General features: G+C 37.3%; 7 non-coding genes across 7 annotated transcripts; all 7 read left to right on the forward strand.

The window, feature by feature from the left end:
- Positions 1-4,614: 4,614 nt before the first annotated feature.
- On the forward strand, positions 4,615-4,687 carry trnai-aau (transfer RNA isoleucine (anticodon AAU)). Its single transcript has one exon. It is a non-coding gene; the product is annotated as a tRNA-Ile (tRNA).
- Positions 4,688-4,828: 141 nt separating this feature from the next.
- Positions 4,829-4,901, forward strand: trnav-uac (transfer RNA valine (anticodon UAC)). The gene has a single exon. It is a non-coding gene; the product is annotated as a tRNA-Val (tRNA).
- A 6,261-nt stretch (positions 4,902-11,162) lies between these two features.
- On the forward strand, positions 11,163-11,235 carry trnav-uac (transfer RNA valine (anticodon UAC)). Its single transcript has one exon. It is a non-coding gene; the product is annotated as a tRNA-Val (tRNA).
- Positions 11,236-11,376: 141 nt separating this feature from the next.
- trnav-aac (transfer RNA valine (anticodon AAC)) lies at positions 11,377-11,449 on the forward strand. Its single transcript has one exon. It is a non-coding gene; the product is annotated as a tRNA-Val (tRNA).
- Positions 11,450-11,804: 355 nt separating this feature from the next.
- On the forward strand, positions 11,805-11,877 carry trnav-aac (transfer RNA valine (anticodon AAC)). The gene has a single exon. It is a non-coding gene; the product is annotated as a tRNA-Val (tRNA).
- A 347-nt stretch (positions 11,878-12,224) lies between these two features.
- On the forward strand, positions 12,225-12,297 carry trnav-cac (transfer RNA valine (anticodon CAC)). The gene has a single exon. It is a non-coding gene; the product is annotated as a tRNA-Val (tRNA).
- A 134-nt stretch (positions 12,298-12,431) lies between these two features.
- trnav-uac (transfer RNA valine (anticodon UAC)) lies at positions 12,432-12,504 on the forward strand. The gene has a single exon. It is a non-coding gene; the product is annotated as a tRNA-Val (tRNA).
- Positions 12,505-13,372: the final 868 nt, after the last annotated feature.

A 13,372-nucleotide genomic window follows, 5' to 3' on the forward strand; every position in this document is an offset into this window, starting at 1 on the left:
GGGTCCACTGAAGTCACGGGCACTGTTAAAGCGCACTTTTCAAAAGGCTTCCCCGCCGATCCCCCCAAAAATCCAAATAAAGAGACGGATGATGAAATAGATAGTGAGGATCTTCAGTTGTTTGTAAAAAATAAGAGGTCATTGTCGAAAACCAGGGAGATGATGGGTTTTGGAAAAAAGAAAAAGTAGGATTTTTAAGGACTTGTTTGGCTCTGATTATACTTCTGCACACATTCATAATGATTACAGTCGCATCCCTAAATGGTAACAGTTTGAGAAACATGAGCAAATTTGAGCAGGTATTAGTGTCTGTTAAGGCAGACATGTTGTGTTTTCAAGAGACCAATTGGACAGACTCCAAAATGCAGGAGATTAAGAGTAAATGGTCAGATTTAATTTTTTGTAGTCATGGAGGGGATAAAACATGTGGTGTGGCTATTTTGATAAAAAATGATGTGGTGCAAAATGTAAAAGAAATATATGCTGACAATGATGGCAGACTTATTGTAATTGAATTTGAAGTTCAAAATGTAGTTTTTCGTTTAATTAATGTTTATGCTTCAAACATTGAATCTGAAAGGAGAGAAATGTTTCACAAATTAAAAACACTGTGCTCAGAAAACTGTATACTGATAGGAGATTTTAATGTGAGGTGTAGTAGAATGGATGCCTCTAGTTGTGCTAAATTCAGATATGACTCTTCTAGAAATGCATTATGGAAACTTATGAATGAGGAGAATCTAGTAGATATATGGAGGGCTGAAAATCCAAACAGAAGAGTATTCTCTAGAAGGCAGGTGGTTCTAAAGGAATTAAAACAAAGCAGAATTGATTTATGTCTAGCAAAACAAGAATTGGTGCAGAATGTTAAGAAGGTGTCATATACCTTTACAGCATATAGTGATCATGCAGTAATGTCATTTCAAATGGGTTTTGGTGTGGAGAGGAGAGGGGGAGGTGTCTGGTGTTTAAATGCCAGTCTGTTAAAGGAGGAAGGATATAGAAATGAAATTGTTGAATGTATTAATGATGAAATGTCTAATGTACTGTTAAAAGAGAATGTGTGTTTATGGTGGGAGGAAGTGAAAGTAAAAGTAAAAAATAGGAGTATTAGGTACGCAAAAAATCATAACCGTTTAGATAAGCAGAAAGAAATAATGCTTAGGAATAGGATGTTGCATGAACTTGAAAAGGCTGATACGGATCCAGACTATGATGTTGTGAATTATTTGAAAATCCATGCAGAGCTGGGTCGTTATGAAAAAAATAAATGTTTGGGTGCTATTGTTAGGAGCAGGGCACAGTACGCTTTGGAGGGAGAGAAATGTACATCCTTTTTTTTGGGGTCTGGAAAAAAGAAAACAAACTAAGAGTTACATTGTAGAGTTGGAAGATGAAAGAGGTGTAAAGGTAAACGATTTTGTTGGGATCTTAGAGACAGTTGAAACCTTTTACAGAAATCTTTACAAAAAGAATGATGTAGATAAAGTGTGTGTTGTAAAAGTGTTGGATACAATTAGTGCCAAAGTATCGCAGGCAGATAGAATGATGTGTGATGAAGAGATTTCGATTATGGAAATCAAGGAAGCAATTGTTAGCACGCAAGGTAATAAAAGTCCGGGTTTGGATGGTTTAACAAATGAGTTCTATAAAGTCTTTGTAGATATTTTGGCACCCATTTTAGTGAGGGTGTTTCATTATATGGAAGAGAATAAGGAAATCCCTGAGTCTATGTCAACTGGAATGTTAACGATCTTATTCAAAAATAGGGGCAGTAGATTAAAGTTAGAAAATTATAGGCCTATTAGCCTTCTAAATTCGGATTATAAGATACTGACTAAAGTGTTAGCGAATAGGATGAAAAAGGTGATTGGGAGTATTATTGAATCAACACAAGCCTACGGCATACCTGGAAGAGATATTGCAGATGTAATTTGTACAATTAGGGATGTTGTTAATCAAATGAAAAATGAAGGTGGTATAGTTTTAAGTTTGGACTTTAACAAAGCTTTCGATAGAGTGGAGCACAGCTTTTTATTACAGACTTTGGAGAGGTTTGGGTTTGGGCCAAAGTTTGTATCTTGGATCAACCTGTTGTATAGTGGGGCTAAAAGTTGTGTTAAATGTAACGGAGTGTTAACAGATACTTTCCCTGTGGAGAGGTCAGTAAGGCAGGGCTGTCCTTTGTCAGCTCTGCTGTACAGTGTTTCTACAGAACCGTTAGCTACATTGATAAATAGTAATAAAGAAGTAAGGGGTGTTGGAATCCCAGGTGGTGGTGTCAGTGTTGTACATCAGTACGCTGATGACACTACTTGTACTGTGAAGGATATAGAAAGTATTGGAAGCATTATGGGGATCATAGATATATATGGCAAGGCATCGGGTGCTAAAGTTAATATAGAGAAGACTGAAATAATGTTTGTTGGGGATATCAATGTAAACGGGTGTGAGATTCCATTCAAGAGCGCAAAGGATTTTATTAAAGTGCTGGGAGTAAACATTGGTGTAAAGGAGAAAGAGGCAAAAGATATAACTTGGACTGGGATCCTTAATAAAGTCAAGCTAACGTTGAATTTCTGGAAAAATAGAAAACTAAAGTTACAAGGGAAAGTAATTGTTGCAAATGCTTTGGTATTATCCAAATTTGTGTATGTTTTGGGAGTCCTGGACATGCCGGAGTGGGTCCTAAATGAATTGAATAATGTGGTGTCAAATTTTATATGGGATGGTAAAGGAGTGAGAATATCTCAGAAAACATTGATTGCTGACTATGTGGATGGAGGTTTAAAACTTGTAGATTTAGATGTCAAAAGAAAAGCTATTAGGATAAAAACAGTAAAGAAATATTTGTATGACAGTGAAGATTATGGCTGGAAACACTTCTTTAGAGTCTACTTAGAGGAGAGTGGTGGTTGTGAGGATAATGGTTTATTGATGGGGCTTAAAAGGGCAATGTTTGAAAAGGTACCAGATTTTTATAAAGAGGTGCTAAATGCATGGGCAGAGTTGTTGCCTAATGTATATTATGAATGTGGACATATTGACCTGATTATGAATCAACCTATATTTCTGAATGAGAAAATCAAGAACAAAGAAAAAGTTTTGTATAATAAAGTATTTATGAGTGCGGGTCTACGGCAAATAAAAGATTATACTTATGAGGTAATTCCAGGGTTTTTACCTGGGGAAGCTATTTTTGACATAATCAATGAATGGGATGAAGAGGTGGGAAGGGGAACAGTGAATAATATGTATGACAAGATAAAGAATAGTATACCAAGAGCATGGGTTGATTTAATAAATAGTGAAGTTGAAAGAGAAGATTTATTTGTATTTCCTAATTTGTTCATTGGTAGCAGTAAGAAGAAAGTACATTTATCTAGTATACCAGTGAAAAGATTGTATAGAATAATGGTAGGAAAAGTGTGTAGAAGGCCGGCTGCTGAGAAATTTTGGAAAGTAGTTTTTCCGGAATTGGATGAAAAAAAGATATGGGGAAATTTAAATGTAAAATATAATAGTAAGGAGTGTGAAAATAATGATTTCAAACTAAGACATAATAGAATATTTACAAAGGTGGTGCTAAAGAAAATTAATTGTGAGATAGAAAGGGAATGCGACGTATGTGGACGTTTCCCGGAAACTCTTATGCATTTGTTTATAGAATGTGAGGATTTAAAATATTTTTTTTGTAAAGTTAAGGAAATGTTATGTAGAAACTGGGGGGGAGATTTCGTGAAAAAGTATGCGTGGGAGGAACTTTTGTTATTTGGAGTGTCTGGTAAATGTGAGGGTGCTAATGTGTGTTTGTTGAATATGGTTTTGAGTTTTGTGAGGTATGCTATTTTTTGTAGGAGGAATTATGTTTCTTTTGACAGAAAGAGGGTTCAGGTGTGGAGTATCTTTATAGCACTGTTCAGTAAACACATAGATATGTTGTTTAATTATGGGATGGAACATTTTGATGAGTCTTTTGTTGAAGGGAGTGGGTTAATTTCACGAGAGGAGAGTGGAGGTATCACTTATAATTTTTGAAAGCACTGTTTTGATATTTTCTTTGTTGATAATTTGATAGGGGGTGAATTGTTCACCTGCCTCTGTTAGTCTAGTGTCTTCTGTATTGTTCTCTGTGGATTGTACTGTAAACAGTAGATTGTACTGTAAATATTGTAAACAAACATTTTTGATAATAAAAAAAATAAATAAAAAAAATCACGTTCGCTTCACACGCGAAATGTCCCTGGTTCGAAACCGGGCGGAAACAACGCTCATTGACACATCCTGTAGTACCACAGTGGTAACAGAAAATTTCATGAATTCTTTATTTTGGAAATTCCAATACGTGCCATGAATATTTTTAAAATTCGGTTTACTCCTTGCAGAAAAATCAAGCAGCAGTTTCTGTAGTGTAGTGGTTATCACGTTAGCTTTACACGTGAAAGGTCCTCAGTTTGAAACCGGGAGGAAACACTGCTCTTTGACATGTGCAGTAGGTACTGTACTATTAACAGACAATAGTTATTTTCATAAATTCCTAATTTTGGAAATTTTAACACGTGCCATGAATATCTGTAAAATTCGGTTTACTCCTTGCAGATAATTGTTGAAGAAGATTCTGTAGTGTAGTGGTTATCACGTTTGCTTAATACGCGAAAGGTCCTCGGTTCGAACCCAGGCGGAAACAGAGCTCTTTGACACGTGCAGTAGGTACTGTACTTTCAACAAAGAGTTGTTATTTTCATAAATTCTGTATTTTGGAAATTCGAATACGTGCCCTGAATATCTGTAAAATTCGGTTTACTTCTAGCAGGAAAATCAAGCAGCAGTTTCTGTAGTGTAGTGGTTATCACGTTCGCTTTACATGCGAAAGGTCCTCGGTTCGAAACCGGGCGGAAACAGTGCTCTTTGACACGTACAGTACTTTTAAAAGAGAATAGTTATTTTCATAAATGCCTAAATTTGGAAATTTCAACATGTGCCATGAATATGTGTAAAATTCGGTTTACTCCTTGCAGATAATTGTTGAAGCAGTTTCTGTAGTGTAGCGGTTATCACGTTCGCTTAACACGCGAAAGGTCCTCGGTTTTTAACCGGGCGGAAACAGAGCTCTTTGACAAGAGCAGTAGGTACTGTACTTTCAACAAAGAATTGTTATTTTCATAAATTCTGTATTTTGGAAATTCGAATACGTGCCATGAATATCTGTAAAATTCGGTTTACTCCTTGCAGCTAAATGTAGCAGCAGTTTCTGTAGTGTAGTGGTTATCACGTTCGCTTTACACGTGAAAGGTCCTCAGTTTGAAACCGGGAGGAAACAGTGCTCTTTGACATGTGCAGTAGGTACTGTACTATTAACAGAGAATAGTTATTTTCATAAATGCCTAATTTTGGAAATTTGAACACGTGCCATGAATATCTGTAAAATTCGGTTTACTCCTTGCAGATAATTGTTGAAGCAGTTTCTGTAGTGTAGCGGTTATCACGTTCGCTTTACACGCCCCTTTTTGGAGTTTCAGGAAGTGGAAGAGAAGCAGGTGTCTGAGTGCTTGAGAGAGAATATCGTTTTTTTTGGAGGTCTAGTTGACTTATAAGTTTGAAAGTTTGTGAGTGACTGTAGTGAAGTTTCTGTGAAACGTTTTTGCTATTGTCCCCCATCAGCGTGAGCTGTTTGGGGGATATTGCTTAAAATAACCGGACGGACAACATGGCTTCGACATCAAGAATACAAACGACGACGAGAAAGGATAACAGTGAAATCAGAATGTTAAACGAAGAACTGATAAAAAGAACATATGAGAAGGAACTGACGGTGAACGTGGAAATAAGTGGAGAAGGGAAAATAACAACGATGGAATTGCTGAGAGGAATAAAGGAAGTTTGCGGAACAATACTGGGATGTCGAATGAAAGACGGGAATAAGTATGAAGTAACAATGTCTCATGTAAATGGAAAAGAAAGACTAATAGACGGGCTAAAGATAAAGAACTGTCAAATCATGGCTAAAGAACTAGGGAACGATGAGCTGGTGGTGTCCTTTTTGAACTTGCCCGCATACATTACGGATGAGGAGATAGAAGAGAAACTAAAAGGCTGGAAGGTGAAGGCGACCACGCCAATCAAGAGGAGGATGTGGCCAGGAACGGACATTGTAGATGGGACAAGATTTTGCAAGGTAAAGTTTACAGACAATGTGCAATCCTTGCCATATTCTACTAAATTTAACACTGTCGAGGGATTTGAATATTTTCGTGTAATCCACGACAATCAAGTGAAGGTATGTAGATTATGTATTCAGCCGGGGCACATACTTAAGGAATGTCCGGAATTCACATGCCACAAATGTAGTGAACAAGGGCATTATGCCAGAGAATGTCGGAACATAGGAAATGTGTGCAAAATGTGTGACAGACCTAAAGTTAGATGTAGCTGTAATAAGGGAGAAAATCACTTACTTTTGCAAACAATGGACCTCACGTCTGAGGAAGAGGGGAGTGTGCCTATGGAGAGGGAGGATGAGAGTGACATGGAGAGTGTGACTCCAGAGACAGTGGCAGATAAGCTTGAAGAGCCTGTAATGTCTCCTGGCAAAGCACGAGACGCCGTTTTAGTCTCTGCTGCTGACAAGGTGGAACAGCAGCACATGATGGGTGAAAGACATACACAGGTAGAGATGGTGCAAGGTGCTTCTCAGGTGCCTGAGCCAGCTTTAAGCCTGTGTAAAAATTACACCAAAGAGTGGGCTGGGTCCACTGAAGTCACGGGCACTGTTAAAGCGCACTTTTCAAAAGGCTTCCCCGCCGCTCCCCCCAAAAATCCAAATAAAGAGACGGATGATGAAATAGATAGTGAGGATCTTCAGTTGTTTGTAAAAAATAAGAGGTCATTGTCGAAAACCAGGGAGATGATGGGTTTTGGAAAAAAGAAAAAGTAGGATTTTTAAGGACTTGTTTGGCTCTGATTATACTTCTGCACACATTCATAATGATTACAGTCGCATCCCTAAATGGTAACAGTTTGAGAAACATGAGCAAATTTGAGCAGGTATTAGTGTCTGTTAAGGCAGACATGTTGTGTTTTCAAGAGACCAATTGGACAGACTCCAAAATGCAGGAGATTAAGAGTAAATGGTCAGATTTAATTTTTTGTAGTCATGGAGGGGATAAAACATGTGGTGTGGCTATTTTGATAAAAAATGATGTGGTGCAAAATGTAAAAGAAATATATGCTGACAATGATGGCAGACTTATTGTAATTGAATATTGAAGTTCAAAATGTAGATTTTTCGTTTAATTAATGTTTATGCTTCAAACATTGAATCTGAAAGGAGAGAAATGTTTCACAAATTAAAAACACTGTGCTCAGAAAACTGTATACTGATAGGAGATTTTAATGTGAGGTGTAGTAGAATGGATGCCTCTAGTTGTGCTAAATTCAGATATGACTCTTCTAGAAATGCATTATGGAAACTTATGAATGAGGAGAATCTAGTAGATATATGGAGGGCTGAAAATCCAAACAGAAGAGTATTCTCTAGAAGGCAGGTGGTTCTAAAGGAATTAAAACAAAGCAGAATTGATTTATGTCTAGCAAAACAAGAATTGGTGCAGAATGTTAAGAAGGTGTCATATACCTTTACAGCATATAGTGATCATGCAGTAATGTCATTTCAAATGGGTTTTGGTGTGGAGAGGAGAGGGGGAGGTGTCTGGTGTTTAAATGCCAGTCTGTTAAAGGAGGAAGGATATAGAAATGAAATTGTTGAATGTATTAATGATGAAATGTCTAATGTACTGTTAAAAGAGAATGTGTGTTTATGGTGGGAGGAAGTGAAAGTAAAAGTAAAAAATAGGAGTATTAGGTACGCAAAAAATCATAACCGTTTAGATAAGCAGAAAGAAATAATGCTTAGGAATAGGATGTTGCATGAACTTGAAAAGGCTGATACGGATCCAGACTATGATGTTGTGAATTATTTGAAAATCCATGCAGAGCTGGGTCGTTATGAAAAAAATAAATGTTTGGGTGCTATTGTTAGGAGCAGGGCACAGTACGCTTTGGAGGGAGAGAAATGTACATCCTTTTTTTGGGGTCTGGAAAAAAGAAAACAAACTAAGAGTTACATTGTAGAGTTGGAAGATGAAAGAGGTGTAAAGGTAAACGATTTTGTTGGGATCTTAGAGACAGTTGAAACCTTTTACAGAAATCTTTACAAAAAGAATGATGTAGATAAAGTGTGTGTTGTAAAAGTGTTGGATACAATTAGTGCCAAAGTATCGCAGGCAGATAGAATGATGTGTGATGAAGAGATTTCGATTATGGAAATCAAGGAAGCAATTGTTAGCACGCAAGGTAATAAAAGTCCGGGTTTGGATGGTTTAACAAATGAGTTCTATAAAGTCTTTGTAGATATTTTGGCACCCATTTTAGTGAGGGTGTTTCATTATATGGAAGAGAATAAGGAAATCCCTGAGTCTATGTCAACTGGAATGTTAACGATCTTATTCAAAAATAGGGGCAGTAGATTAAAGTTAGAAAATTATAGGCCTATTAGCCTTCTAAATTCGGATTATAAGATACTGACTAAAGTGTTAGCGAATAGGATGAAAAAGGTGATTGGGAGTATTATTGAATCAACACAAGCCTACGGCATACCTGGAAGAGATATTGCAGATGTCATTTGTACAATTAGGGATGTTGTTAATCAAATGAAAAATGAAGGTGGTATAGTTTTAAGTTTGGACTTTAACAAAGCTTTCGATAGAGTGGAGCACAGCTTTTTATTACAGACTTTGGAGAGGTTTGGGTTTGGGCCAAAGTTTGTATCTTGGATCAACCTGTTGTATAGTGGGGCTAAAAGTTGTGTTAAATGTAACGGAGTGTTAACAGATACTTTCCCTGTGGAGAGGTCAGTAAGGCAGGGCTGTCCTTTGTCAGCTCTGCTGTACAGTGTTTCTACAGAACCGTTAGCTACATTGATAAATAGTAATAAAGAAGTAAGGGGTGTTGGAATCCCAGGTGGTGGTGTCAGTGTTGTACATCAGTACGCTGATGACACTACTTGTACTGTGAAGGATATAGAAAGTATTGGAAGCATTATGGGGATCATAGATATATATGGCAAGGCATCGGGTGCTAAAGTTAATATAGAGAAGACTGAAATAATGTTTGTTGGGGATATCAATGTAAACGGGTGTGAGATTCCATTCAAGAGCGCAAAGGATTTTATTAAAGTGCTGGGAGTAAACATTGGTGTAAAGGAGAAAGAGGCAAAAGATATAACTTGGACTGGGATCCTTAATAAAGTCAAGCTAACGTTGAATTTCTGGAAAAATAGAAAACTAAAGTTACAAGGGAAAGTAATTGTTGCAAATGCTTTGGTATTATCCAAATTTGTGTATGTTTTGGGAGTCCTGGACATGCCGGAGTGGGTCCTAAATGAATTGAATAATGTGGTGTCAAATTTTATATGGGATGGTAAAGGAGTGAGAATATCTCAGAAAACATTGATTGCTGACTATGTGGATGGAGGTTTAAAACTTGTAGATTTAGATGTCAAAAGAAAAGCTATTAGGATAAAAACAGTAAAGAAATATTTGTATGACAGTGAAGATTATGGCTGGAAACACTTCTTTAGAGTCTACTTAGAGGAGAGTGGTGGTTGTGAGGATAATGGTTTATTGATGGGGCTTAAAAGGGCAATGTTTGAAAAGGTACCAGATTTTTATAAAGAGGTGCTAAATGCATGGGCAGAGTTGTTGCCTAATGTATATTATGAATGTGGACATATTGACCTGATTATGAATCAACCTATATTTCTGAATGAGAAAATCAAGAACAAAGAAAAAGTTTTGTATAATAAAGTATTTATGAGTGCAGGTCTACGGCAAATAAAAGATTATACTTATGAGGTAATTCCAGGGTTTTTACCTGGGGAAGCTATTTTTGACATAATCAATGAATGGGATGAAGAGGTGGGAAGGGGAACAGTGAATAATATGTATGACAAGATAAAGAATAGTATACCAAGAGCATGGGTTGATTTAATAAATAGTGAAGTTGAAAGAGAAGATTTATTTGTATTTCCTAATTTGTTCATTGGTAGCAGTAAGAAGAAAGTACATTTATCTAGTATACCAGTGAAAAGATTGTATAGAATAATGGTAGGAAAAGTGTGTAGAAGGCCGGCTGCTGAGAAATTTTGGAAAGTAGTTTTTCCGGAATTGGATGAAAAAAAGATATGGGGAAATTTAAATGTAAAATATAATAGTAAGGAGTGTGAAAATAATGATTTCAAACTAAGACATAATAGAATATTTACAAAGGTGGTGCTAAAGAAAATTAATTGTGAGATAGAAAGGGAATGCGACGTATGTGGACGTTTCCCGGAAACTCTTATGCATTTGTTTATAGAATGTGAGGATTTAAAATATTTTTTTTGTAAAGTTAAGGAAATGTTATGTAGAAACTGGGGGGGAGATTTCGTGAAAAAGTATGCGTGGGAGGAACTTTTGTTATTTGGAGTGTCTGGTAAATGTGAGGGTGCTAATGTGTGTTTGTTGAATATGGTTTTGAGTTTTGTGAGGTATGCTATTTTTTGTAGGAGGAATTATGTTTCTTTTGACAGAAAGAGGGTTCAGGTGTGGAGTATCTTTATAGCACTGTTCAGTAAACACATAGATATGTTGTTTAATTATGGGATGGAACATTTTGATGAGTCTTTTGTTGAAGGGAGTGGGTTAATTTCACGAGAGGAGAGTGGAGGTATCACTTATAATTTTTGAAAGCACTGTTTTGATATTTTCTTTGTTGATAATTTGATAGGGGGTGAATTGTTCACCTGCCTCTGTTAGTCTAGTGTCTTCTGTATTGTTCTCTGTGGATTGTACTGTAAACAGTAGATTGTACTGTAAATATTGTAAACAAACATTTTTGATAATAAAAAAAATAAAAAAATAAAATAAAAAAATCACGTTCGCTTAACACGCGAAAGGTCCTCGGTTCGAAACCGGGCGGAAACAGAGCTCTTTGACACGTGCAGTAGGTACTGTACTTTCAACAAAGAATTGTTATTTTCATGAATTCTGTATTTTGGAAATTCGAATACGTGCCATGAATATCTGTAAAATTCGGTTTACTCCTTGCAGCTAAATGTAGCAGCAGTTTCTGTAGTGTAGTGGTTATCACGTTCGCTTTACACGCGAAAGGTCCTCGGTTCGAAACCGGGCGGAAACAGTGCTCTTTGACACGTGCAGTAGGTACAGTACTTTTAAAAGAGAATAGTTATTTTCATAAATGCCTAAATTTGGAAATTTCAACACGTGCCATGAATATCTGTAAAATTCGGTTTACTCCTTGCAGATAATTGTTGAAGCAGTTTCTGTAGTGTAGCGGTTATCACGTTCGCTTAACACGCGAAAGGTCCTCGGTTCGAAACCGGGCGGAAACAGAGCTCTTTGACAAGTGCAGTAGGTACTGTACTTTCAACAAAGAATTGTTATTTTCATGAATTCTGTATTTTGGAAATTCGAATACGTGCCCTGAATATCTGTAAAATTCGGTTTACTCCTTGCAGCTAAATGTAGCAGCAGTTTCTGTAGTGTAGTGGTTATCACGTTCGCTTTACACGTGAAAGGTCCTCAGTTTGAAACCGGGAGGAAACAGTGCTCTTTGACATGTGCAGTAGGTACTGTACTATTAACAGAGAATAGTTATTTTCATAAATGCCTAATTTTGGAAATTTGAACACGTGCCATGAATATCTGTAAAATTCGGTTTACTCCTTGCAGATAATTGTTGAAGCAGTTTCTGTAGTGTAGCGGTTATCACGTTCGCTTAACACGCGAAAGGTCCTCGGTTCGAAACCGGGCGGAAACAGAGCTCTTTGACACGTGCAGTAGGTACTGTACTTTCAACAAAGAATTGTTATATTCATGAATTCTGTATTTTGGAAATTCGAATACGTGCCATGAATATCTGTAAAATTCGGTTTACTCCTCGCAGCTAAATGTAGCAGCAGTTTCTGTAGTGTAGTGGTTATCACGTTTGTTCACACGCGAAAGGTCCCTGGTTCGAAACCAGGCGGAAACAACGCTCATCGACACATTCAAGAAGTACCATAGTGTTAACAAAGAATTTCATTATTCTCTTATTTTGGAAATTCGAATACGTGCCATGAATATTTTTAAAATTCGGTTTACTCCTTGCAGCTAATTGTAGCAGTAGTTTCTGTGGTGTAGTGGTTATCACGTTCGCTTCACACGTGAAAGGTCCCTGGTTCGAAGCCGGGCGGAAACAACGCTCATTGACACATTCTGAAGTACCGATAGTGGTAACAGAAAATTTCATGAATTCTTTATTTTGGAAATTCGAATACGTGCCATGAATATCTGTAAAATTCGGTTTACTCCTTGCAGAAAAATCAAGCAGCAGTTTCTGTAGTGTAGTGGTTATCACGTTCGCTTTACACGCGAAAGGTCCTCGGTTTGAAACCGGGAGGAAACAGTGCTCTTTGACACGTGCAGTAGGTACTGTACTATTAACAGAGAATAGTTATTTTCATAAATGCCTAAATTTGGAAATTTCGAACACGTGCCATGGATATCTGTAAAATTCGGTTCACTTCTTGCAGGAAAATCAAGCAGCAGTTTCTGTAGTGTAGTGGTTATCACGTTTGCTTCACACGCCCCTTTTTGGAGTTTCAGGAAGTGGAAGAGAAGCAGGCGTCTGAGTGCTTGAGAGAGAATATCGTTTTTTTTGGAGGTCTAGTTGACTTATAAGTTTGAAAGTTTGTGAGTGACTGTAGTGAAGTTTCTGTGAAACGTTTTTGCTATTGTCCCCCATCAGCGTGAGCTGTTTGGGGGATATTGCTTAAAATAACCGGACGGACAACATGGCTTCGACATCAAGAATACAAACGACGACGAGAAAGGACAACAGTGAAATCAGAATGTTAAACGAAGAACTGAAAAAAAGAACATATGAGAAGGAACTGACGGTGAACGTGGAAATAAGTGGAGAAGGGAAAATAACAACGATGGAATTGCTGAGAGGAATAAAGGAAGTTTGCGGAACAATACTGGGATGTCGAATGAAAGACGGGAATAAGTATGAAGTAACAATGTCTCATGTAAATGGAAAAGAAAGACTAATAGACGGGCTAAAGATAAAGAACTGTCAAATCATGGCTAAAGAACTAGGGAACGATGAGCTGGTGGTGTCCTTTTTGAACTTGCCCGCATACATTACGGATGAGGAGATAGAAGAGAAACTAAAAGGCTGGAAGGTGAAGGCGACCACGCCAATCAAGAGGAGGATGTGGCCAGGAACGGACATTGTAGATGGGACAAGATTTTGCAAGGTAAAGTTTACA

Source organism: Salmo salar, chromosome 07, assembly GCF_965601325.2.
Source record: "Salmo salar chromosome 07, fSalSal1, whole genome shotgun sequence".
Classification (NCBI taxonomy): domain Eukaryota; kingdom Metazoa; phylum Chordata; class Actinopteri; order Salmoniformes; family Salmonidae; genus Salmo; species Salmo salar.